At 45.9% G+C, this 26,218-nt stretch overlaps 1 protein-coding gene across 3 annotated transcripts in view; it reads left to right on the top strand.

Annotated features, from left to right (window-relative positions):
• The window catches only part of LOC142249759 (contactin-4-like), a 231,553-nt gene that overhangs the window by 49,779 nt on the left and 155,556 nt on the right, over positions 1-26,218 (top strand). For 2 of the 3 annotated variants that reach the window (XM_075321618.1, XM_075321613.1), the window contains exon 3: positions 18,919-19,077. The exons of the other annotated variant lie outside the window; for it this stretch is intronic. The gene's annotated coding sequence lies outside the window, so the exon portion shown is untranslated. The remainder of the gene's footprint in view (positions 1-18,918; positions 19,078-26,218) is intronic. 3 annotated transcript variants of the gene reach the window in all.

The raw sequence follows: 26,218 nt of genomic DNA, 5'->3' as shown, positions 1-26,218 counted from the left end.
CAGCTCCCACTTTGATTTTCACCCAACTTTCCCCAATCCCTGAAAAGCAAACCTGCAGTAGGAAGGGATGTGCAGCTGCTGCCAATATCATCCTCACCTATGGCTGATAACAGAGAATAAATTGATTGCAGGGTTGTCTGTTGGACATGTGAACTTAGCCTAGTAATCATCCATTAGGACGGATCCATTTGCAAAAATAACTTTCTTGTCCGTTTTGAAAAATAGATTTTTGCAGGATCCGTTTTTTTTTTGTTTTTTTTTACATTGGAGTTTATGGGAAATGGATCTGTTAACCGATTGCTAATTAGTACTGTCTTTGGCCCCCTTCACACGTCCGTGTCTTTGGTACGTGTTTGGTCCGTTTTTAAAATCAATGGGTCTGCGCATACGTCCATGTTTTGCAATGAACCGTGTGTCCGTGTGGAGCATACATGTGCGTTTTCCCCCGGCATCACGGTTGTCACACGGACCGCACGGATGTGATCCGTGTGACACGCATTGGAGAAAACACACGTGTCTGGGAAATAAAAATAATTTCTATACTCACCTTCTCCAGTGCTGCTGTCTCTGCCGCTGCTGTCACTTGCTTCCGACCCCCGCTCATTATGCTCACTGCATATTCATTTCAGTGTGGGCCGGAAGCAGCAGCAGCGGGGAGTCGGCAGGACCGGAGACCGAAGATCAGCACCACGGACAGCAACGCCAGGGACAGGTGAGCAGAAAGCTCCCGTTCTCCGTGTGTTATCACAGATAGCACATGGAGAACACACGTGTGCCATAAACACAGCACACGGAGGACAATACGCACCTTGGACACGTCCGTGAAAAACGTGCGTGGTTTTCACGGACGTGTGAAGGGGGCCTTAAATGCATTTGTAAAGGATCCTTTTTTTCTCACTGTATCACTTTCAAACGGAAGATAAATAGTAAACAGTTAACGGATCCCTTTTCTGTAGATTCAATGTTAAAAAAAAACCAAAACAGATCCTGCAAAAATCAATATTTTCAAAACAGAAAAAATTCTGTTTACACAACTTTTTGTCACCAGATCCGTTAACAGATGATTACTGGACGTGTGAACTCTCAGCCTAACATATGGTTTATGTGTCCATATATGGTGGAGGCATGATACATTGTAGCAAAATATCAGCAACGAAAGAGATTTGTGCTTCTGATAAGTTTACGAGAATTAAGTAGATTGGATACAATTGTGGAAATTTCACCAGAGAGGACAAGATTAGGGGTTATCGTCTTCCAAAGGAAGATAATGTTTCCACTCCTTAGGCCTCTTTCACACGTCCATGCAAAACACACACGTTTTGCACAGTCCATGGTTTAGGTGCGTATGTGTGTTGTGTGTGTGTGTGTTCAGCGTGTGCTGTCTGTGTGACATCTGCATAGCACACGGATACCATGAACTTTACTTACCTGTCCATGGTGCTGCTGTCTCCGGCGCTGCTGCTGCTTCCAGTGCAGTGAATATTCATGAGCATAATGAGCGGACCCGGAAGCAAGTGACGGCAGCACCGAAGACAGGTGAGTATAGGAATTAATTTTATTTCAAAGGTCACACAAATCACATCAGTGTGCGGTTCGTGTGACAGCCGTGCTGCCGTAAAAAAAAACGGACATGTCGTCGTATGGAGCACACAGACACATGTATGCTCCATATGGAAACACAGTCCGTGTCAAAACCTCAAAACTCAGACGTGTGTGCAGACCCATTGATTTTAATGGGTCTACGTCTGTTCGTGTCTCCGGTATGCATGACGTCCGTTTCCAAACACGGACGTGTGAAGGAGGCCTTACAGGAGGCAGAGATAGAAAAAAAAAATGTCGCGGAACTGAAACAAAATATTTAATATAATCGTTATCACGCAATATCTCCGTTATTATCATTCATTGCTTCTACCTTACAGCAGGTGTGTAATCAACAAAGGGGAGTGGCCTATTCAGAAGTGGGTGTGGTCATGGAAACTGAGGGTATGTTCTCATGACTTTTTTTTTTTGCAGGTGAGCAAAAATGGCAGTTTAAAGGCTTATTCCCATCTCCAAGATCCTATCCTAATATGTAGTAGGTGTAATAATAATAATATTAGGAAATACCTCCAATTAGAAATGTAGTATAGTTCTTCTGATTCACTATATTTCTTAGGGTGCGGTTCCACTTGTGCATAGCTTGCGATGTGACAGCATCGGGAGCGACGTGCTAATGACCCTCTGCTGCGAGCGTCAGCCGAGGGTCACACGACTGTGATGCGATCTTGCGATCGGATCACAGCTGCGGAGCAGAGGGAGGGAGCACTTTCTCCCCATCTCTTCCGCTGTCTGTCTCTGCGTCCATCACACTGCGGTCGGATGACATGCGAGTGCAGTGCAATGTTTCACACTCTCCCATAGACTTGTATGGGGGGGTGTAAGCCGAGAATCGCTGCCAAACCCAGCATGCTGTGATTCATTTCTCAGGCCAATAGGGCATGAGAAATCAACCGCAGATGGATACTGCCCCATAGTTTCGCACTGGTGCGAGTGCAGTCCAATGTTTAATCGAATTATACTCTTCAAAGCAAAACGCAAGTGGAATCGAGCCCTTACCTATTGTTCAGGGCATTGCAGGACTTTAGGTATCCATTGTGATGACCATACATGTAGTCAGTCAGTTAGATAGTTGCTAATGGTCATAAGGTCCTGCATGCCCTGAACATGAGATAATCAGGAGGACTATACTACATTTCTAATTGGAGATATTTGCTAATATTATTATTACACCTACTACATATTAGGATAGGATCTTGGAGATGGGAATAACTCTTTAAGTTTTTCCTAAAATGCATTTTTCAGAGTGGATCGTAAGAGTCTTTCATTGGCGTTCTTTAATACTTTTTTGAGCATATTTTTAGGACAATTTTCTATCATTTTGCAATAAATAAAACAAGGCTTTTCAGAGGGTTTTTTTGAAGGGGGAGGAAGCACCCACAAAACCCTTCAAAGTACACCGAATGTCTTCCGTGCATTTTTCCCCCCCTATTTACTTCTATTGTAAAGTATGAAGCGTCTTCCAAGCGGAAAAAGCACGAAGACGGGTCCACACACTTCATTTAACAGTTTGGAGTTTTTGGAATCGATAAAAAGATGTTTAAAGATTTAAAGGGAACCTGTCACCAGTTTTTTGGCCTATAAGCTTCGGCCACCACCACCGGGCTCTTATATACAGCATTCTAACATGCTGTATATAAGAGCCCAGGCCGCTGTTTAGAACTTAAAAAACACTTTATAATACTCATCTAAACCGGTCGCTGCGGTGGAGGTGGGTCATATGGGCGTTCTCGTCCTCCACTGCTGGCGCTGCCTCTTTCGGCCATCTTTGTCACTGCCTCTGTCGTTCTAGCAGGCGCACTTTGATCTGCGCTGAGCAGGGCAGATCAAAGTATTCTAGTGCACATGCGCGTGATCACCAAGTGTGTATGACGTAGACGCGTCATGCACACAGGCTTCAGAAGGAGGACGAAGATGGCCGAAAGAGGCAGCACTGCCACTTTGAGCATCAAAGTTAAATGAGCGCATATGCGTGACCAGCATTCAATGTTTTGGAGGGGTCATGGGTTTCATATCATAGCATTTCTGTATGCAAGGTGTCGATTAGTATTGAATTGATGATGCCCTGCAATTTTTTTAATTCACTTTTTTTCTCTATCTCGTTCCGTTTTCGAGATAAAAATGCTAACTCTGTTGTTTTCCACCAGGTGGCGCTATAGGTGGTTTCATTGTGTAGCGCATGGCTACTTTACTATACCTAGACACCACTTATATTCCTATAGCTGCCGCCGTTCTCAAGTTAATGGCGGTGGACAGGATATGGGTGGACACACTGTATAAGAGCCCAGTGGTGGTGACCGCAGCTTATAGGGCAAAAACTAGTCACACGTTCCCTTTAAGTCATTTTTACATAGAAACGAATAGTAAGATTCTTTGGAGCAGTTTTTACAGCGCTCCTGCCCCAAACTACCCTAAGAAAAGCGTCCTGTGAACAAAGCTTGAGCAGCCGCCTAATCTCCTCACACCACGGCCCTTCTGTCCCTTCAGTTTCGGGTTTATTTTCTTGCTACATTGTAACAATCGTAAGAATAAAGCCGCAGTGATCGCTCTGCGCAGCTTCAGCAGAGATGGAGCCGCAGCTCCCCGGAGAGATCCTTCCCTGCTTGATAAATAAATAGGTGTCTGGAAACATCTCTGTTATGATAGATAATTTCTGTGGAATCATTTCTCCCAGTCGCTCATGTTCAGGGGATGACGCCGCCGCCGCTATTATTGTTCATTTCCTCGGCAGACGTATAAACGGTGAAGAGAATAAGATGATCATAATTCCAGGGGTCCATCCTCCCCAGACCTGCATATTAAGGGTCAGCAAAGAGCAAAGGTGCCGCTAATGAAATCTGCTGTACAATGAGACCAGGGGAGTGAGATGCCCGGCGAAAATTGAGTGCACGGCGCCAAGACTTATTAGGCAAGTTGTATTTTAGCAGATTTTTTTTATTATTGAACAACTACTATGTTCTCAATCAAGCCAAAAGACTCAAAAAACATCTAAGCTTAATATTTTTGGAAGTTAGACTGTTTTTTTTTTAGATTTGGATATCTTAGGAGGATAGCTGTTTGTGCAGGTAACTATTACTGTGCAGAATTATTAGGCAACTTTATAAAACCAAATATATTCCCATCTCACTTGTTTGTCACCAGGTAAACCAATATAACTGCACAAAATATAGAAACATTTGTGACATGCAAAAACAAAACCCCAAAAAATGAGTGACCAATATAGCCACCTTGCTTTCTGATGACACTCAGCAGCCGACCATCCATAGATTCTGTCAGTTGCTTGATCTGTTTACGATCAACATTGCGTGCAGTAGCCACCACAGCCTCCAGACAGTGTTCCGAGAGGTGGACTGTTTTCCCTCTCTGTAGATCTCACATTTTATGAGGGACCACAGGTTCTCTATGGGGTTCGGATCAGGTGAACAAGGGGGCAATGTCATTATTTTTTCATCTTTTAGACCTTTACTGGCCAGCCACGCTGTGGAGTAGTTGGATGCATGTGATGGAGCATTGTCCTGCATGAAAATCATGTTTTTCTTGAACGATACCGACTTCTTCCTGTACCACTGCTTGAAGAAGTTGTCTTCCAGAAACTGGCAGTAGGTCTGGGAGTTGAGCTTCACTCCATCCTCAACCTGAAAAGGTCCCACAAGTTCATCTTTGATGATACCAGCCCATACCAGTCCCCACCTCCACCTTGCTGGCATCTGAGTCGGAGTGGAGCTCTCTGCCCTTTACTGATCCAGCCTCTGATCCATCCATCTGCCCATCAAGAGTCACTCTCATTTCATCAGTCCATAAAACCTTTGAAAAATCAGTCTTAAGATATTTCTTGGCCCAGTCTTGACGTTTTATCTTCTGTTTCTTGGTCAGAGGTGGTGGTTTTTCAGCCTTCCTTACCTTGGCCATGTCCCTGAGTATGGCACACCTTGTGCTTTTTGATACTCCAGTAATGTTGCAGCTCTGAAATATGACCAAACTGGTGGCAAATGGCATCTTGGCAGCTTCACGCTTGATTTTCCTCAATTCATGGGCAGTTATTTTGCGCCTTTTTTGCCCAACGCGCTGCTTGCGACCCTGTTGGCTATTTTCCATGAAACGCTTGATTGTTCGGTGATCACGCTTCAAAAGTTTGGCAATTTCAAGACTGCTGCATCCCTCTTCAAGACAACTCCCAATATGGACTTTTCAGAGCCCGTCAAATCTCTCTTCTGACCCATTTTGCCAAAGGAAAGGAAGTTGCCTAATAATTAAGCACACCTTATATAGGGTGTTGATGTCATTACACCGCACCCCTCCTCATTACAGAGATGCACATCACCTGAGTTACTTAATTGGTAGTTGGCTCTCAAGCCTATACAGCTTGGAGTAGGACGACATGTATAAGAAGTATCATATGATCAAAATACTCATTTGCCTAATAATTCTGCACACGGTGTATAACACGCGCCATAATAACCGCCATAGTGCACAATGTGAGCTTTATGTCACCAAATATGAGACATGCTCCAATATAATCACAATGCTCTGCACCATGTGGCTAATTATTAGTGCAAATTGTATCAAATTGTTTGTAAACGGTGCATTACAGTTTAGATGTGGGGCAATTCACAGCACAAAACGCACAATGACACTTTTGATTCACGACCTCCCTTGTATCTCCGGACGGTTTTAGCCGGGGATCTCTTGGCCTCTTTCCCCTCTCCATGGGTCTGCCTCAGGCTCTTGCACCTCTCACCCATCTAATATAAAAGATAGATATATATAAAGTGCCCTCCACCCCCTCGGCTGATGGAAGGTCACAGAAATAGATTTATGTCTCGTCCGTTGGCTCTTATTTTCCCTTCTACAGACTGGAAACCCGAGAAAGTCAAACACTTCATAATTATCTGAGCTCTACGGGTCTCCGCTTCCCTCGCAGCCACTGAGACCGCAATCCATCTTTTTTTTTCCCCTGTAAACTGGAGCGGAGCTTGGAGAATAGCCCACCGGCCGCTCGGCTAGCTGGCACATGACCTCCTTGTGTCGCCTGATGGATGACCAACTTTGTTCCAATAACAACTTGGCTCAATAGTTGCCGGATCATCAGACCTTCTGGAGAATGAAATGTGCGTACATACAACTGCTACCTCTGCACCCTCTATGGTTATTTTTGTCAATTCACCTGGAACGCCCGTGAGGCTCCAATAAAAAGGAGTAGACGTCATGGACTCTGGAAAGAGTTGGCAACACCTCCAGGCATTGCTATAATCTACCGAAATCCCCTCGAAAGCAGCAATATGTCACGGGTGTAACAGTCATGTGGTTTCTGGCCGTAGAAGGTCACAGTATTTGGCTACACAGAATGCTCCCTGACTTTCCATTGTTTCTGCTGTCAGTATTCATTGGTATAGGTAGCTTTCCTGCTAGATTCATCTCTCTCCCTTTTGGGCCCAGTAGGAGCTCGCCTTCCACCCAGCTGCTGATCAGTATTCTCTTGGTGTTTAAATCCTCCTTCCTTTGGGCTGGTGCTGGTGATATTTTCAGTTCCTTTAAGCTGAGGTTGCAAGCAGGTGGCTTGTACTCCTCTGTGGTTTTGTTGCTCAAAGCTCTGCTGAACTTCTACCTGAGTCATCTGTGGATAAGTAGTTTATGCTTTTCCCACCTGTGTGTCCTCCTTGTATTTTCTATAGTGTTTAGTGGGGTTGATGAAGAGTTCATCCCATCCATTCCCTATTTAGGGCCCAGCACTAGAGATACCTAGGGTCAGGTATCCGACTCAGCACATAGGTGCGGAACCTATCTATGATGGTGAGGGACCCCAGTGACCAGCAGTAGGTTTGGTCAGGAGTCACCATCTTTCCTTTCTCTAAACACAGGGTTTCCCTTCCCTTTCGTCATTTGCTTGGTACCTAGCGGGACAATATCTGGAGTTTTTCTTTCTGTATACCATTGGTGCAACACAGGGTTCCAAGAGCTGAAGGGGGGGGGAGGGGCAACCACCACCAAAGCAGGCAGAATTGTGCATTATGAGGGGCTATTAGACTGAGAAGGGCCCAAATACTGTTCTTGTGCAGGGGCCTCTTTTCGCCTTTGCTTTGGCCCCCATTCGTCATTGCTGTTTTTCCACTTTTCTGGTGTAATTTTAGTGGTTTTATATTTGCATCTTATTCTCTAAGTTTTACACTATTTTTAAAGTTGTTTTCTTTTTTAAGTCTTTTTTGTTTTTAATTTGTCCACAAAAACTTGCATATCTAGAATTTTCAGGCAGATCCATAATGCACTGCAACTTTTTTCCAAAGGTTACATTTTTGGGTTGCATCTTACTCCAGTCCCTGCCTGGAGTAAGATTTATGGTGGATTATTCAGTTTCACATATATTCGACTTCTTAATAGATTCTAGAGCTAAAAAGTAGCAAAAATAATATTTAAATTAACCATCATTTTAGTTTTATTTTTAGTTTGATAATTGAGCAGTCGATGTGATCTCACCTTATATACCTCCCATATGTAATAAACATCTTCAGAAAGAATTGGCACTGCTAGAAACAATGCAGGCTGGGATTGAATGAGCTGTGAAATATAGGCACTTTGGCCCATGGCTTGAAATACCATTTGTGAAGCACAGGGGTCCAAGAGTGAGAATTTTGAGAATGAAAGATCAGTCCTGGAGGAGAGAGCAGCAGATTTCCCCATTAAGATCTATAACAAATTTTCTTATTTTCATCTCTTATTGATTTATAAAATAATTTGTTATAGATCTTAATGGGGAAATCTGCTGCTCTCTCCTCCAGGACTGATCTTTCATTCTCAAATTTCTCACTTCTCAGGTAAAATCTGTATTCAATGAAGACCGATTGTTACATTACTGAGGTCAGAGATGACCCCCTATATGACCTTTCATAAGGTTCTATGTAGAAGTGAAGTGGGAGTTCTGCCACTGTCCCCTCCACATAGAATCTTATCGGCACTAACTGTCATTTCCTATTTCAGTAATGTAACTATTGGTCTTCACTGAATACAGACTTTACCCGCGATCAGTTCTGGAGGAAAAAGAGGCAGATTTCTCTGATAAGAAAAATTATTATTAAGTTTCTTATTTTGGCACATAAAAAGGAAGAGTTTAAAAAACCTGACATCACACGGACCAATGTTATTCAATGGGGCTGTTCAGATTAGCGGATTGTATTTGCACCTAAAAAAAAGAATGGCAGAATGTCCTATAGAATCTTTAATATTTCAGATGAGACTCTCCCATTCAATTGGATGTGTCAAAATGTGAGATCCCATTAAGAGGTGCATCTCAGCCCAGCGCCCACCTCATCACCACTGACGTACCGTAGGACGCAGCCGTCTGGATGAATGTCACTACGCTGGCACTTTGCTTTGCCATTTTCTAGTCTATTGCATTGTTTCCATTTTTGTAAGCAGAGGAGAATCCCTTTTACTTCTGATTAAGATCAATCACACATGCAATGTATAATCGCCCATGTATACAGCTTCTTGCATTGTTTGCATTTTGCAATATCTCAGGGGTTCCATATTATTCTTAATTATGGGGTGCCCTCTTCATGTTTGTGTCTACATCACTGAAGTAGCGCTGGTGTCCCTTTTATCCCTCATTCTCCTCCTCACAGGAATGGGCACTTACTCCTCACCGCAGCTGGCGCTCATCATGCTGCCCGGCTTCCCCGCACTCCTCCACATGAGTGCTTCCTGCTTCCTCCTCCCAGGGCCTGTGCATGCGGCACAGGGCCTCCAGGAGTGCTCCTAGGGTGTGTGCGTGCACCGGTGCTCTTCTCTTAAAGGCCAGTGTGCCATTTCCTGGAAGCACCTCTCAGCCTAAGGCCACTTTCACACGTCCGTGAAAATCATGCACATTTTTCACGAACGTGTCTACGGTGCGTATTGCCCTCCGTGAGCCGTGTTTATGGCACACGTGTGTTCTCCGTGATAACACACGGAGAACGGAAACTTTCTACTCACCTGTTCCTGGCGTTGCTGTCCGTGGTGCTGATCTTCGGTCTGCAGTCCTGCCGACTCACCGCTGCTGCAGCTTCCGGCCGCAGTGAAGTGAATATGCAATGAGCATAATGAGCGGCGGTCGGAAGCAAGTGACAGCAGCGGCAGAGAAAGCAGCGCTGGAGAAGGTGAGTAAAGTTTTGGGGTTTTTTTCTCGCAGACACATGTGTTTTCTTCGGTGCGTGTCACACGGAACACCTCCGTGTGGTCCGTTTGCGTTCCATGTGACACCCGTGATGCCGGAGAAAATCGGACATGTCTACATGTGGAGCACACGGGCACACGAATGCTCCACACGTACACACGGTCCATGGCAGAATACGCACGTGAGCGCAGACCCATTGATTTTAATGGGTCTACATGTGCCCGTGTCTCTGGTATGTGAGGAAAAGGACCAAACACGTACTGGAGACACGGACGTGTGAAAGAGGCCTATAGCTGAGAGGCACTGGGTACTTAAGGCACTCTCCCACTAGGGGAGGTGCCTTATCAATGCCCTTGTTTAGTTAGTTAGTGATTTGTGCCCTAGCCATCTAGTTGTCAGGTCCCCTTGTTCGTCCTGTCCTGCCTGTACCTGGTTCCAGCCCGTCCTGCCCTTTTGGCTCCTGGATGCAGTCTGTCCTGTCCTGACTGTACCTGCTACCTATCCGTCCTGTCCTGTTGGTACCTTTCCATCCTGCCCTGTTGGCACTAGTTACTGTGTCTGTTAATCCTGGCCATGCCATCTGCTTCAGCTTGCTAGTGACACTGTCCGTCCTAGCTGTACCATCTGCCTCACCCACTCCGGTGGCTAGTGACCCTGCCTGTCCATCCTGGCCATACTGTCTGCTTCAGCTATCCTGGTGGTCCCTGTCTACTCTACATTCTCAGCCTATCAGCACCTGTGCCCATCCCTGCCCTGGGGGTCTTCTACCACAGTCCCGATCACTACCCTAGGAGTAGCACCTGGCATCTGCCTCGCGGTGGGCTCTTAGTCAAGCCTCTCCCACCATAGGATAAGCCCGGGGTCCCCTGGTGGTCCAGTGGGTCCACTTCAGCTCGCCGCTTTACCTTCTCCGGTGGCGAGCATTACAACTGATGGCCACCTCATCTTTGATGTGTGCCCCTCACATGGCACCGGCTTGGAATAGCTTCTCCTCTCTGTTGGCATTGCTATGGACGGCTCCTGGTGACCGGGGGGCAGGAGCATGGAAGCAGCAGAAATGGTCTACCAAGATTTATGAAGCACTTAACATTAGTCTTGTGCTCGCGGGCGTTTGGCAGGATCCTGCCCTTTGCAGCATAATCTCTTAGTACTCAGATATGCAAAGCATATAACCATCATTTCCATACATTACTAGGAAGCCATCACTGGGTTCCCCGCATACACAGGCGGAGCGGGTGTCATGGTTTTCCTGGAACCATTTGCAGAGGTCATTAATAGAAAGGAGGAGGCGCAAGACTCGGAATTCACCTGCACAACGTCCCATGACATTGGGGGCATCACTCTATGGTGATATGTGACATAATTATCACATCGTGCATTCCCCCGTAATAATTTCTCAACAGAACCTGGTATTTAAAGAGCATGTCCTCCTCCAACGTAACCTCAGTAATGCAGCTGACCACGTCTCCTGCCAGAAACTGAAAGGGGTAGCTTATCTTCGGAGGACAGATATTCTTTTTTTTTTTTACTTAGGCTAAGTTCACACATCCTGTGTTTTGCATCAGTCACAATCCGTCGCCTTGGGGAATTACGGTAACCTGCAAAATATTTTGCAGGAATCCTGTATTTCCCCATAGACTTCTATTAGCGACGGATTGCGACTGATGACCCTGCGTTGCATCCGCTGCGTCGCGGTCCGTCGTTTTTGACTGACCGCCGAGCGGGGAGCAACGCAGAATGTAACGTTTTTCGGGCCGTCAAAATTAACGCGCCGCGCAGGAATCCGTCGCCATCCGTCAAGCTTGTAATGCATGTCTATGGTGCTGGATTCCGTCGTAATCCGTCTTACAACGGAATCCAGCGCAGGATTCCGTCATGCTCTACTGAGCATGCCCAGCATGCTTGGCACGCCCACTGGGCTGTCCCAAACACAGACGGATCATGACTGATCCGTCAAAAAACGGACGCACAGCGGATGTAACGGACGCAACTGATCCGTTTTTTCACAGGATTCCTGTGAAAGGAATCCTGTGAAAAACACATCAGTTGCATCAGTTGACATCTTGAAAATGACTGATCCGTTGCTGACGGACCTGACGGATTGAAAACACAGGATGTGTGAACTTAGCCTATGATGCATGTATTTTGGGCTAATAATCATTTTTTGCTATGAGGTTTCATTAAAAGTTTTAAAAAGTGTTTTTTTTCTTGAACAGGCTCTTTGTTTCCCTGAATATTCAACTTTGATGTGGTCTGTGGTCATAAATACCCTGAGGTCATCTCAAAAAAGGTCTAAAACTAATAGAAACTCCCCATAACACCGTCAGAATCATCTCAGGTAACTCATTCACCAGCCAATAACAGAGCAACGCAGAGGCAATAGAAGGCAATTGGGGCAACATTAATACAAACCAAATGGCAAAAATACATTTTATGCACATACACACACCTGTCCTGATTTTCCTACAAACTCCTCTCTTTCCTGAATCCTCTGTATCCCTTCTCTGAACTCCTCCCCCTCCCTTCTTCAGACTCCTATATCCTCCTCCTCTTCCTAGTCCCTCTGTCTTTCTCCCTAACGCCTCTGTTCTCCTACTCCAGGCTCTTCTACCTTCGTCCTCCTCCTTCTCCTGATGCCTCTGTCCTCCTCCCCCTCAACACACCTGTGTCCTCCTCCCCCCAACATCCCTCTGTCCCATTCTTTCTCCAGACCCCTTTGTCCTCCTCTTTCTCCAGATCCCTCTGTCCTCCTCATTCTCCAGACCCCTTTCTCCTCCTCCTCCTCCACATCCCTCTGTCCTCCTCCTGACCCCTCTGTCCTCCTCCTCCTCCTCCAGACCCCTCTGTCCTCCTCCTCCAGACTCCTCTGTCTTCCTCTTCCACACACCACTGTCACCCTCCAGACCCCTCTGTCCTCCTCTTTCTCCAGACCCCTCTGTCCTCCTCTTTCTCCAGACCCCTCTGTCCTCCTCTTTCTCCAGACCCCTCTGTCCTCCTCTTTCTCCAGACCCCTCTGTCCTCCTCTTTCTCCAGACCCCTCTGTCCTCCTCCTCTTTCTCCAGACTCCTCTGTCCTCCTCTTTCGCCAGACTCCTCTGTCCTCCTCTTTCTCCAGACCCCTCTGTCCTCCTCTTTCTCCAGACCCCTGTGTCCTCCTCTTTCTCCAGACCCCTCTGTCCTCCTATTTCTCCAGACCCCTCTGTCCTCCTCTTTCTCCAGACCCCTCTGTCCTCCTCTTTCTCCAGACCCCTCTGTCCTCCTCTTTCTCCAGACCCCTCTGTCCTCCTCTTTCTCCAGACCCCTCTGTCCTCCTCTTTCTCCAGACCCTTCTGTCCTCCTCTTTCTCCAGACCCCTCTGTCCTCCTCTTTCTCCAGACCCCTCTGTCCTCCTCTTTCTCCAGACCCCTCTGTCCTCCTCCTCTTTCTCCAGACTCCTCTGTCCTCCTCTTTCGCCAGACTCCTCTGTCCTCCTCTTTCTCCAGACCCCTCTGTCCTCCTCTTTCTCCAGACCCCTCTGTCCTCCTCTTTCTCCAGACCCCTCTGTCCTCCTCTTTCTACAGACCCTTCTGTCCTCCTCTTTCTCCAGACCCCTCTGTCCTCCTCTTTCTCCAGACCCCTCTGTCCTCCTCTTTCTCCAGACCCCTCTGTCCTCCTCCTCTTTCTCCAGACTCCTCTGTCCTCCTCTTTCTCCAGACCCCTCTGTCCTCCTCTTTCTACAGACCCTTCTGTCCTCCTCTTTCTCCAGACCCCTCTGTCCTCCTCTTTCTCCAGACTCCTCTGTCCTCCTCTTTCTCCAGACCCCTCTGTCCTCCTCTTTCTACAGACCCCTCTGTCCTCCTCTTTCTCCAGACCCTTCTGTCCTCCTCTTTCTACAGACCCCTCTGTCCTCCTCTTTCTCCAGACTCCTCTGTCCTCCTCTTTCTCCAGACCCCTCTGTCCTCCTCTTTCTACAGACCCTTCTGTCCTCCTCTTTCTCCAGACCCTTCTGTCCTCCTCTTTCTCCAGACCCCTCTGTCCTCCTCTTTCTCCAGACCCCTCTGTCCTCCTCCTCTTTCTCCAGACTCCTCTGTCCTCCTCTTTCTCCAGACCCCTCTGTCCTCCTCTTTCTCCAGACCCCTCTGTCCTCCTCTTTCTCCAGACCCCTCTGTCCTCCTCTTTCTCCAGACCCCTCTGTCCTTCTCTTTCTACAGACCCCTGTGTCCTTATTTCTCCAGATCTCTCTGTCTTTATATTACTCCAGACCTCTCTCTCTCTCTTCCTCCAGACTCCGCTCTTACTCCTCTAGACTCCTCTGTTCTCTTCTTTCTTCTCTAGACTCCTCTTTCCTCTTCCATACCCATCTGTCTCTCTTCAGACACCTCTGTCGTCCTTCTCCAGACCCTTCTTTCTTCATATTCCTCCAGACCTGTCTGTCTTCCTCCAGACACCAGACTCCTTGGTCCACTTACTTCTCCAGACTCCTCTGATGGGAGACATATGGGTATGGTACGTCCTCCTCTTCCATACCAATCTGTCTCTCTGCAGACTCCTCTGTCCTCCTCCTCGTAACATCTCATGTTTTGGGCTTGGCACGTTAAGAAATGACTAATGTAAGAGGAGAACATGACTTTTCTGAGGATTTTTTGTTTGTGGGGATTGTCTCTTGGCAGAGGTCAGTCTGGACCTAGATATGTTTATGAGCTCAATAAGGGAAGATTCTGCACCTTTTAAAGGGACAGCGCTGACATTTACTTTAAATCCAAAAGTCAACACAAGGCTTGTCATAATGTCACATGTTCCACGGCGCCACGTTCTGACCTTTATGGAGCTGCCGATGTTTGTCATCCTGTGAGCGTCTGACCTATCCAATGATACATAAATCTGGGAATTATGTGACCCGTCATTTACTACTGCCGACCTTAAAGGGGAACTCCACCTAATGCTATAATCTCCCAATATTACACTGTAATCTCCTGAATTGAGTCCAAACCCCAATGTGATAATGACTATAGGGAAGTTAGAAAGGTAAGGGAAGGATCGTGGTTGTGGGTTATGGTTGATCCCTGTGATGGAAATAACAATGACGCCTATGCTAGGGTGACATCTGACTCCTTGTACGTGTCCGCAGCGTTGGGTGCAGCCTTTATACATCCTGTTGGCTCAAGAAGTTACTCTCATTGCCAGTCTAAAGGGGCTTTACACGCTGTGACATCGCTAACGATATATCGTCGGGGTCACGGTGTTTGTGACGCGTCATTAGCGACATCACAGCGTGTGACAGCTAGGAGCGACGATCAACGATCGCAAAAATGTCAAAAATCGTTGATCGTTGACACGTCGCTCCAAATCATAATGTCGTTGGTGTTTCATTCCACAGGTTGTTCGTCGTTCCTGCGGCACCACACATCGCTATGTGTGACACCGCAGGAACGACGAACATCCTCCTACCTGCGTCCATCGGAAAGGAGGAAGGAAGGAGGTGGGCGGCATGTGCCGGCCGTTCATCTCCTCCCCTCCTCTTCTATTGGGCGGCCGCTTAGTGACGTCGCTGAACAGGTATGTGCATGTGACGCTGCCGTAGCGATATTGTTCGCAACGGCAGTGATCACCACATATCGCACGAACGACGGGGGCGGGTGCTATCGCTCGCGACATCGCTAGCAATTGCTAGCGATGTCGCAGCATGTAAAGCACCCTTAAGGGCTTTGGAAGTTATCCAATCAGTGAAAACCCTTGGGATCTATGGTGAAAGTTGCTACTATTCGCCTTGCAACAAAATAGCAACAGCTTTACGGTCAGACATATCATTGGTGCAACCTGGGCAGCTGCCCAAGGGCCCGAGAGATAAAGGGGCCACATCCACCCCCAAAGCATCTCCTGTAATCTGTGCATTCTTCTCCTTCTATTTACATAATATTGAGTGAGTGATACATTGTATCACAGTGTATAGCGGATTCTCTATGGAGAGACCTTTAAGGGTTGCGTATTATTTATAATAGACGGTTGAGTTGGGAGGCTCGGTGCGTCGTTGCAGACATTTTGGGAGCTCGTTGACTCTGCGGTTTCTGGTATAAACTTGTTTCATTTGTTGAGAATCGGAGCTGAGAGATTTACAAATCATTTGTGAGCGCCGGATTTCCAAGCGCCATTTACATAACACCCGGAGGCCTGATCTCCATATATCATCTCTCCTGGTGAAGCTGCTCTGGATTAAGGAGCTTTATCATCGGCAGATAAACTCCAGGTTAAACTGATCCGTGATTACCACCATTTTATTAAACTTCCTAATGGAGAATTTAGAATTCTACTTGCCATAGTGTGAGGGGTTAAATCGTGAGTTACAATATTGTAACATTTGTATCAATGTCTATTATTTATAAAACGTCTGCAAAATATTTGGCCAAGAGAAGCTGATACATTTTGTAATATACATATATATTACACACACATACATGCATACACATATACACACACATACTGTACATACATACATATATACAGCTGTCAAAAATTAACAGACCGCTGCAAAATTGTCAGTTTTTCTGATTTTTCTCTTTATAGGTATATTTTTTGAGTAAAATGTAAAGTGTTCTTTTATTCTATAATCTACTGACGTCTCCGAATTTCTAAGCAACAAATGTATTTATTTTCTAAAAATGAGAAATGGTCAAAATAACAAAACAATGCATTGCTTTCACACCTCAAATAATGCAAAGAAAACAAGTTCATAATAATTTAGAAACAACAATACTAATAATGTCTTACCTCAGGAAGATTCAGAAATCAATATTTTGTGGAATAACCATGATGTTTAATCCCAGCTTTCATGCGTCTTGGCTGCTTTCCACCAGTCTGTCACACTGCTTTCGGTGACCTTATGCAACTCCTGGTGCAAAAATGTAAGCAGTTCTTCTTTGTTTGATGGCTTGTGACTATCCATATTCCTCTTGATTACATTCCAGAGGTTTTCAATGGGGTTCAGGTCTGGAGATTGGGCTGGCCATGACATGGTTTTGATGTGGTGGGCCTTCATCCACACAGTGATTGACCTCGCTGTGTGGCATGGCGCATTGTCCTGCTGGAAAAAACAATCCTCAGAGTTGGGGAACATTGCCTGAGCAGAGGGAAGCAACTGTTCTTCCAGGATAACCTTGTATGCGGCTTAATTCATATGTCCTTTGCAAAAATTAATCTGCCCAATTCCAGGCTTACAGAAACATCCCCAGAACACCTGGTCGTCTAATGGTTAGGCTGGAATCACACTTGCGAGTGTAAAATGGGTCCGATTCTCATGCTGGAAAGTCGGACGACTTCTGTTCACTTTTCATCAGTGTGCTGTCAGTATGCTGTCAGTATGCTATCAGTTTTTACCCTCAGCAGCTGCTATTCATGTACTGTTATGTACAGGAGCATTTACATTGTTCTCTGCTACATATGTGAAATGTATTGAGAAAAACGGATGTCACTAGGATGGTGTATGTGCCGTCCGTGTGACATCCTTTTTTTTTTCACGCATCCATAGACTTGTATTGAAGAGGCTCGTGCGAGAAACTCACCAAAACGCAGCATGCTGCAATTTTTTTCTCAGTCCGATTTGGACTGAGAAAAAAATAGCAGATGGGAGCTGCCTCAATGATTAACATGGGTCCGAGTGTAATGCGAGATTCTCTCGCATTGCACTCGTGCAAGTTAATCGTGAGTGTGAAGTCGGCCTTAGACAGAGACCTGGAAAGGCGTACAAGGCACAGTGTCTTGCACCCACTTTTGAAATTTGGTGGAGGATCTGTTATGATCTGGGGATGCTTCTGTAAGGCTGGAATTGGGCAGATTAAACTTTGCGAAGGACGTATGAATCAAGCCGCATACAAGGCTATCCTGGAAGAACAGTTGCTTCCCTCTACTCAGGCAATGTTCCTCAACTCTGAGGACTGTTTTTTCCAGCAGGACAATGCGCCATGCCACACAGCTAGGTCAATCACTGTGTGGATGAAGGACCACCACATCAAAACCCAGTCATGGCCAGCCCAATCTCCAGACCTGAACCCCATTGAAAACCTCTGGAATGTAATCAAGAGGAAGATGGATAGTCACAAGCCATCAAACAAAGAACTGCTTCCATTTTTGCACCAGGTGTGGTATAAGGTCACCGAAAGCAGCGTGAAAGACTGGTGGAAAGCAGCCAAGACGCATGGCAGCTGGGATTTGTGGTTATTCCACAAAATACTGTATTGATTTCTGAACTCTCCCTGAGGTAAAACATTATTAGTATTGTTGTTTCTAAATGATTATGAACTTGTTTTCTTTGCATTATTTGAGGTCTGGAAGCAATGTGCATTTTTTTAGTATTTTGACCATTTCTCATTTTCAGAAAATAAATACAAAATTTCTTGCTTGGAAATTCGGAGATATTGTCAGTAGTTTATAGAATAAAAGAAGAATTTACATTTCACTCAAAAATATATCTGTAAAGAGAAAAATCAGAAAAACTGACAATTTTGCAGTGGTCTCTTCATTTTTGCCAGAGCTGTATATATGTATGTGTGGGTCAGTCTTATAATCCGGTGGTGTCTTACCGGAGGGGGGGGGGCGGCAGAGGTGGTGGAGAGGGGTCACAGGAGGAGGCAGGGGTGGTGGTGAAGTAGGGCGATGCTGCGGGCGGTGCAGCGAGTGTCCCAAATCCTCACTACTGGCACTATGTGGCAAGAAGAATGTCCAGAAACTGTTGGCAGTGCAGGCTTTAAAGAAATGGCGCCCAGAGTCAGCGCATCCGCACATGGAGCTCTCGACTCAATGATAAGCCGAGATCTCATCTGCACACGCGCCGCCTCCGGGCACCATTTTCCTTAAGTCCGCTGCAGGGACATCAGTGAGCCGGAGGTGGAGCATGCACAGATGAGATCTTGAGCCGAGCGCTCCATCTGCGCATGCTCCAACTCCGGGCGCCATTATTTGAAGCCCGCACTGCCAACATTTTCAGAATGGCGTCCCCTGCCTCACAGCCCGCACAGCGCCCACGGCCTGCAGCATCTCCTGTGACCCCTCTCCACCTCCCCCGATAAGCTACATTCGGATTATAAGACGCACCCCTCATTTTCCTCCCAAATCTTTGGATGTGAAACTGAGTCTTATAATCCGAAAAATACGGTAAATGTTCCTTTATTTTCGCTTTACCAGTGACCCCCTGTTTGTGCTCCGCAGACCCTACGCCGGGGCGGCCGGTGACAGCCACATGATGACAGCCGTCTCCTGGTTCGTTGCCCTCCAGGTTATGATCCGACAGATTTAGAATGAGGAGTTAATGAGATTCACATATTCATGAACAGTTCCGACTTCCTGATCCCGACGCACCTAAATCTGGTGAGTGCGGCATTTTTTATTTTTTTAATTTTTTTTTTATTCACAACAGTTGAGGAATAATCCGTTGCGAGGCATACAAATGAGTGTCGCACCTCCGTCTCCCAGTGAGAGCTGACACAACCACACATCAGCTGCAGTCACAGCAGGAACATAAAGCCGCCGCTGTCATTAACCCCTGCCCGTCCCTTGTGTCACCACAGCCCCCCCTGGAAATGATGGCGGCCGGTAAAACTACAACTCCCAGCATGTGGCTCACAGATTACAGATGATTCATCTAACACAATCTACACATAATATCCAGGGATTTTGCTTTTTTTTATCATTTATCCATCCAAGATCAGGTTTTGTACCCCAGTTAAATCCAAAGCTGTATTAGGTGTTTCAGAAAGTTTTTGGCTGCAGTTATATATTAGATCCATGGGATGGCGCTAGTGAGGTCAATAATTATAAAAAGCTGCCAGTATATCAGAGTGCACTGTTGTTTTTTGATTCCAGAGTGGGGAGTTGGGGGTATCCCGGGGGGGGGGGGGGTCTGCTGTCCCCCTGCATATCCAATTGCCCCTTCCTCGCCATGCAGGGAGCCCGCCGCAGATTTTGTGAGTGCTCTTTTCCTGCGCCTCACACCCCTAAACTCGCATCCAGTCACATCGACAATTGCGACAAGTGAACACAATTACCAATTTCAGCTCCTGCAAGGAGTGAGAAAAAAAGAGCATTGAGGAGGGAGAGCGAAAGAACGAGTGTGTATGAGAGCAGCGGAGGCAGAATATGAAGAGCCGCAGCAGCTGCGGCCAAGAAGCAGAGACAACAAGAGCGTATGAGAACGGCGTAATATGAAGAGCCGCAGCAGCTGCGGCCAAGAAGCAGAGAGAACGAGAGTATATGAGAGCAGCGGAGGCAGAATATGAAGAGCCGCAGCAGCTGTGGCCAAGAAGCAGAGACAACGAGAGTATATGAGAGCAGCGGAGGCAGAATATGAAGAGCTGCAGCAGCTGCGGCCAAGAAGCAAAAAAACGAGTGTGTATGAGAACAGCGGACTATGAAGAGCCGCAGCAGTTGCGGCCAAGAAGCAGAGAGAACGAGAGTATATGAGAGCGGCGGAGGCAGAATATGAAGAGCTGCAGCAGCTGCGGCCAAGAAGCAAAAAAACGAGTGTGTATGAGAACGGCGAACTATGAAGAGCCGGAGCAGTTGCGGCCAAGAAGCAGAGAGAACGAGAGTATATGAGAGCAGCGGAGGCAGAATATGAAGAGCTGCAGCAGCTGCGGCCAAGAAGCAGAAAGAACAAGTGTGTATGAGAGCAGCAGAATATGAAGAGCTGCAGCAGCTGCGGCCAAGAAGCAGAAAGAACGAGTGTGTATGAGAGCAGCAGCGGCAAAATATGAAGAGCTGCAGCAGCTGCGGCCAAGAAGCAGAAAGAACGAGTGTGTATGAGAGCAGCAGCAGCAAAATATGAAGAGCTGCAGCAGCTGCGGCCAAGAAGCAAAAAGAACGAGTGTGTATGAGAGCAGCGGCGGCAAAATATGAAGAGCTGCAGCAGCTGCGGCCAAGAAGCAAAAAGAACGAGTGTGTATGAGAGCAGCGGCGGCAAAATATGAATAGCTGCAGCAGCTGCGGCCAAGAAGCATAAAGAACGAGTGTGTATGAGAGCAGCAGCAGCAAAATATGAAGAGCTGCAGCAGCTGCGGCCAAGAAGCAGAAAGAACGAGTGTGTATGAGAGCAGCAGAATATGAAGAGCCGCAGCAGCTGCGGCCAAGAAGCAGAAAGAACGAGTGTGTATGAGAGCAGCAGCGGCAAAATATGAAGAGCTGCAGCAGCTGCGGCCTGGACAATCCATCATTTGCGTAATTTTCTTTTTTATTTATTTGCCTTGAGGTATTTATTGACAATATCTGCTCCATATTTATAAATAAAGTTAACGCAGTTCATTAATTTTGCGCAAAATCAAAATTGCTTTTTACTTTTGGATTTAACCTGTTTTTGCATCTTTTTTAAAAAGTCACAATTAATTAATTACCTGAAAATATTTTGCCCCCTGCCGAGAAATAAAAAAAACAGGTGAATAAAAATAAAATAAAGTAATTTAGAAAAAAAAGGCTCAAATGAGAAAAAAAATGACAAACACGAAAAGCTCCAGAAAAAAAGGCGCAAATGGGGAGGAGCATAAAAATGAAAGGCTCAAGAAAAAAAGTGCAAATGGGATAATGAATGGGCCCTGAGTGTTCCGGCCAGAAGGTCAGTTTGTTACAATGTGTCAGTTAAAATTTATCAGTCGGTTTAGCTTTACACTGAATATAATGCAAAATTAAAGGGTAACAACACTCCGTCGATTTTATTTTATTTTTTGCATATTGATTAATGGCAAAGTAACACCTAGTTATTTAATTATGCTTATGAGATCCGCCATGCTTTACACTGCAGGTGCATTCAGAGACATGCCAGAGGAATATGTTACCTTCACTTATGTAATATGTTGTAAACAGAAAGATCACTGAAGTCCCCCCCACCTGCACAGTGAGGGGATGTATTGAGTATTGGAGTCTGAGTGCGAGGAAGGAATAAATATTAACTATGTGAATGTCATCCGCTATGGATTGAGGGATCCTTCCACACTCCGCTGTATCAGACCTGACAGGAGAGCAGACATGGTTTATAAGTAAGGGGGAAATGTCAAAGAAACTTAATGTCCCAGCACCTGACAGCGAATATTCTCAAAAGACGGACATTTCCTTCCAGATTCTCCTGGGTTCAGCAGGATTTATAATGAGTGTCAAGAAGGGTTGGGGGTGTCTGTGATCCGGGATGGGGGGAACGGACTGTGAACAGACAGCAACAATGTAGCAACCCGCAATAATGTAACAATTGGCAACAATGTAACAAACAAAACCCTGCCGCAAACTGCAACAATGTAACAAGCAACAATGTAGCAAACCGCAATAATGTAACAATCGGCGACACTGTAATGAGCAACAATGTAACAAACAAAACCCTGTCGCAAACTGCAATAATGTAACAATAACAATGAAGCAAGCTAGAACAGTGTAACAAGCAACAATATGACAAAGCAGAACAAAAGTAATGAACAACAATGTAACAAACCACAATAACAGAACTGTTAATCAATTGTAAAAAGAATTCTGATCTCTGTATATTAATTGCTTTGTTAACCCTATATAAGGCCTCTTTCACACATCGTGAAAAATCACACGTTTTTCACGGACGTTTCAGGTGCGTTTTCCCTCCGTGAGCCGTGTTTATGGCACACGTGTGTTATCCGTGATAACACACTGAGAACGGGAACTTTCTGCTCACCTGTCCCTGGCGTCGCTGTCCGTGGTGCTGATCTTCGGTCTCCGGTCTGCCGACTCCCCGCTGCTGCTGCTTCCGGCCGCAGTGAAGTGAATATGCAATGAGCATAATGAGCGGCGGTCGGAAGCAAGTGACCGCAGCGGCAGAGACAGGAGGGCTGGAGAAGGTGAGTAAAGTTTTTCTATTATTTTCTCAGACACTTGTGTTTTCTCCGGCGCGTGTCACACGGAACACCTCCGTGTGGTTTGTTTGCGTTCCGTGTGACACCCGTGATGCCGGAGAAAAACGGACATGTCTACGTGTGGAGCACACGAGCACACGTATGCTCCACACGGTCCATGGCAGAATACGCACATGAGCGCAGACCCATTGATTTTAAATGGGTCTATGTGTGCCCGTGTCTCCGGTACGTGAGGAAACGGACCAAACACGTGCCGGAGAAAGAGGCCTTACCATGACCCTTTTTTTTCCCCTGCTATCCTAACTCATGCTTCCTCATTTTAACTTGCAAAATCAATTAAAACAATTGAATAACAAACCACAACAATGTATTAAGCAACAGAGTAACAAACAGCAACAATGTAGCAGAATTCTTGGTCTGTTACCAGTGGTGGGCACTTCTATGATTCTGTGATTGTAGTATCTGACAATGAGTGCTGTGCTGTGATTTTGAGGTTGATGATGACACAATAGAATTCTGTAATGCGCAGGTTGTAATGCGGCTGCTTGCGTGTTGTAATACGGGGTCATAAATATTATAATCTACGCACTGCTGGACACAGACAGAAAAGGGCCCTTATTTATGTACAATATATGGGCCCTTTGCAGCCCAAGAGGTCATCAAAATGCAAATTTGCACCTGCCTTGGAGGTAGAAATTGCCCCTTATGTCTCGGGCCCCTGAGCGGCCGTATAGGTTGCACCAATGATCTGTCTGGCCCTGAATCTACAGTCAAATCATTTTTAAAAACCAACCAATATGTTATTAAAAATGATTCTCCTGAAGGAGAGGTTCTTTCAGTAGGAGGATGGAGGTGACCGTCAGGTACTGTAAATAAAGGGGTGACCTCCTGTAAGGGCAGAGGTTTCGTTGCAGTGTACCACCTCTGTGGATGCTTCTATCCAAAACCCTTGATACTTAAAATTACTGATTATTACTTGATTATTGAGATTAAAGGGAACCTGTCAGGTGCAATGTACACCCAGGACCACGAGCAGTTCTGGGTGTATATTGCTAATCCCTGCCTAACCGTCCCTGTATACACTAGCATAGATAAAGAGAGCTTTAGAAAAAGTATTTCTATAGATCTTTTATGGTATGCTAATGAGCGAGGGCAGTAGCCCCCTGGGCGTTGCTTCCCTAGTCACCCCATTAGCATGTTAGTACGCCCCTGTGGGCTCCTGTGGGTGTGCTAACATGCTAATGAATGCGCAGCATCGGAGGATGATCTCGCTCACATCTTCGCCGCTTGATCCTGGATTTCGGCTCAGTGCGCATAATCCCGGAGTTTGGGTCATGCGCACTACTTCAGTTTGAAGCCAAGACACGTACACCCGGCTTCATAGTGCGCATGACCGAAACTTCGGGGTCATGTTCACTAAGCCGAAATCCAGCATCGGGCAGGGATGGCAGCGGAGAGGTGAGTGAGACCATCCTCTGACGCTGCGCATTCATTAGCTTGTTAGCTCGCCCACAGGGGTGTACTAACATGCTAATGGAGCCGACTAGCAAGGGAACTAATGCCCACGGGACTAGTCCCCTCACTCATTAGCATACGATAAAAGATCTTTAGAAATACATTTTCTAGAGATCTCTTTATCTATACTAGTGTATACAGAGACGGTTAGGCAGGGATTAGGATTAAGCACCCAGAACTGCTCGTGGTCCTGGGTGCATATTTCACCTGACAGGTTCCCTTTAAGGTGATATTTTCTTCTTTTTCCTCTTTACTCCTTTATCTCTTTTCCCACAATTTCTTTTTTTCCATCTTCTTCTCCTGCTCTCTTTACCTGATCTATAACCTATGAAATCGTTTCTTCTTGTACTTTTTCTTCCTTTAAATCTATTTAATTATTTGGCTTCTCCATTATCCTTTTGTTTTTCCATATTCTTCTCTCTCTTCTCTGCCACCTTCATGTCACTTCTTAATATTCTTTTCCTCCTTCTTCATTCTTTTCTATTTTTTTGTGCTCAATTGCTTTTTTCACTTTCTTTCTTTTCTTCAGCTAGCGACAGCAATTCTCAGACCAGTCACGGAGCCAAAAAAATTTTTTGCTGCTGCATGGCTATTTTACAACCATAATTTAGATGTAAAAACAGCCACATCACTAGCAGATCACATGCAAGTCACAGTCACAGGTGACTTTCATTGACATCTACGGCAGGTGAGTTGCGGCTTTTGACCGGTGTCAGAAAATCCAACATATTTGGAAACATTTTAGACTTTGTGTCGCCGTCGGTTGTGGATCATAACGTGATGCTGTCACATGGAATTTTTCTCAAACTTCGTCAAGTGTCATGGTGCCATTGGTATCTGTTCAGATTGCAAATTCTGACACTCTGCCTGCTTGGTTTCTCTGGTGTGTGGGATCAACACAGGTAGACTCGGGCGTCGACCTGCTGATTTATTGGCAGGCTAGCAAGAGTTAATCTCTGCTGGTCTGTGTTGTGAATGTCAGTTATGCTTTTGCTGCTGTGAGGCTCCCTCTTGTGGCCAGGAATGGTTTGGACAGAGACCAGGTGTGTTGAGCAATGGGCGTTTCCATTGCTAACTCTCTGCCTATTTAAACCTTGGTCTGCTGGCAGGCTATGCCGGATGTCAGTTGTTTTTTGTTCACCAGCCTGCTTCTTCCTGCTCCAGACCACATCTACCCCAGAAAAGTGCTTGGCTCTTTTTTGTTGTTTGGTTCTTTTTGCTCTTATCTGAGTTTGTCATTTGCTGTGATTATTGTCAGGTTATTTGCATGCAGGAATCTTCCCTCTCAGTTGCTTAGCTGGGAAGCTTCCTGCAGCTATGTTTGGAGTATTGCTCCTATAAGTCCTTGTGTTTTTTGCTTCTTGAAGTTGTAATGATTCCTGCTTTCTGTTCATTGGTATGACAAGAGCACCTGGTATAGGACGGAGTCCAGATCTAGCGATCTGAGGGCTTTTTTATACTATCAGGTTTTTGGATTTTTGCAGGGTTTTTCTCTGGCCACCATCAGTCCCTTTCTTGTCCTGTCCTATTTAGTCAGTGGGGGCCTCACCTTTTGCTAATCCTATCATCTATCTGTGTATTGTTTTCCTATATCACCGCTGTCTTTGAATGTGGGGGGCTTGCTATTCTTTATCTATTTTCTGAGGCAGAGAGTTATTCATCTTTCCTTCCTTTAGGATAGCTAGTTCTCCGGCTGGGTTCGCGGTGCACAGTATGTTAGTTCACCCCTTGGCTACTTCTAGTGTTGATGGTTAGTAAGGGGATGGCGTCCAGATTAGTTGCCAATGCTCTTATCACCTTTTACCAATGATTTATGGTGGTCTTCCATGGTTCCGGATCATAACAGGTCTGCTTGCTCCTTTAATCACAAGTTATGGAGAGGCCTATCACATCTTCTCCCCTCCTATTTATGCTGGTGGAATCCTTCTACCCATGCCAACTATAGTTTGTCTTTGAAGAGTAGTGTCCCAGACGCTCTCTGGTAAAAGTTGTGCTTATTGTGGTTGTAGAGTTTACTCCTGTTGTTTTGCACTTCCTTCCTGCTCTTATTTTCCTCCTGAATCTCTTATAGACTTGGGCTGTGTGACCGAGTTTTGGGTTTTCTCTCTTCTGTCTTTTTGTATGGTTTCAACACA

This window comes from Anomaloglossus baeobatrachus, chromosome 8 (assembly GCF_048569485.1).
Source record: "Anomaloglossus baeobatrachus isolate aAnoBae1 chromosome 8, aAnoBae1.hap1, whole genome shotgun sequence".
Lineage (NCBI taxonomy): Eukaryota > Metazoa > Chordata > Amphibia > Anura > Aromobatidae > Anomaloglossus > Anomaloglossus baeobatrachus.
This window is presented reverse-complemented; position numbering and strand designations above follow the sequence as displayed.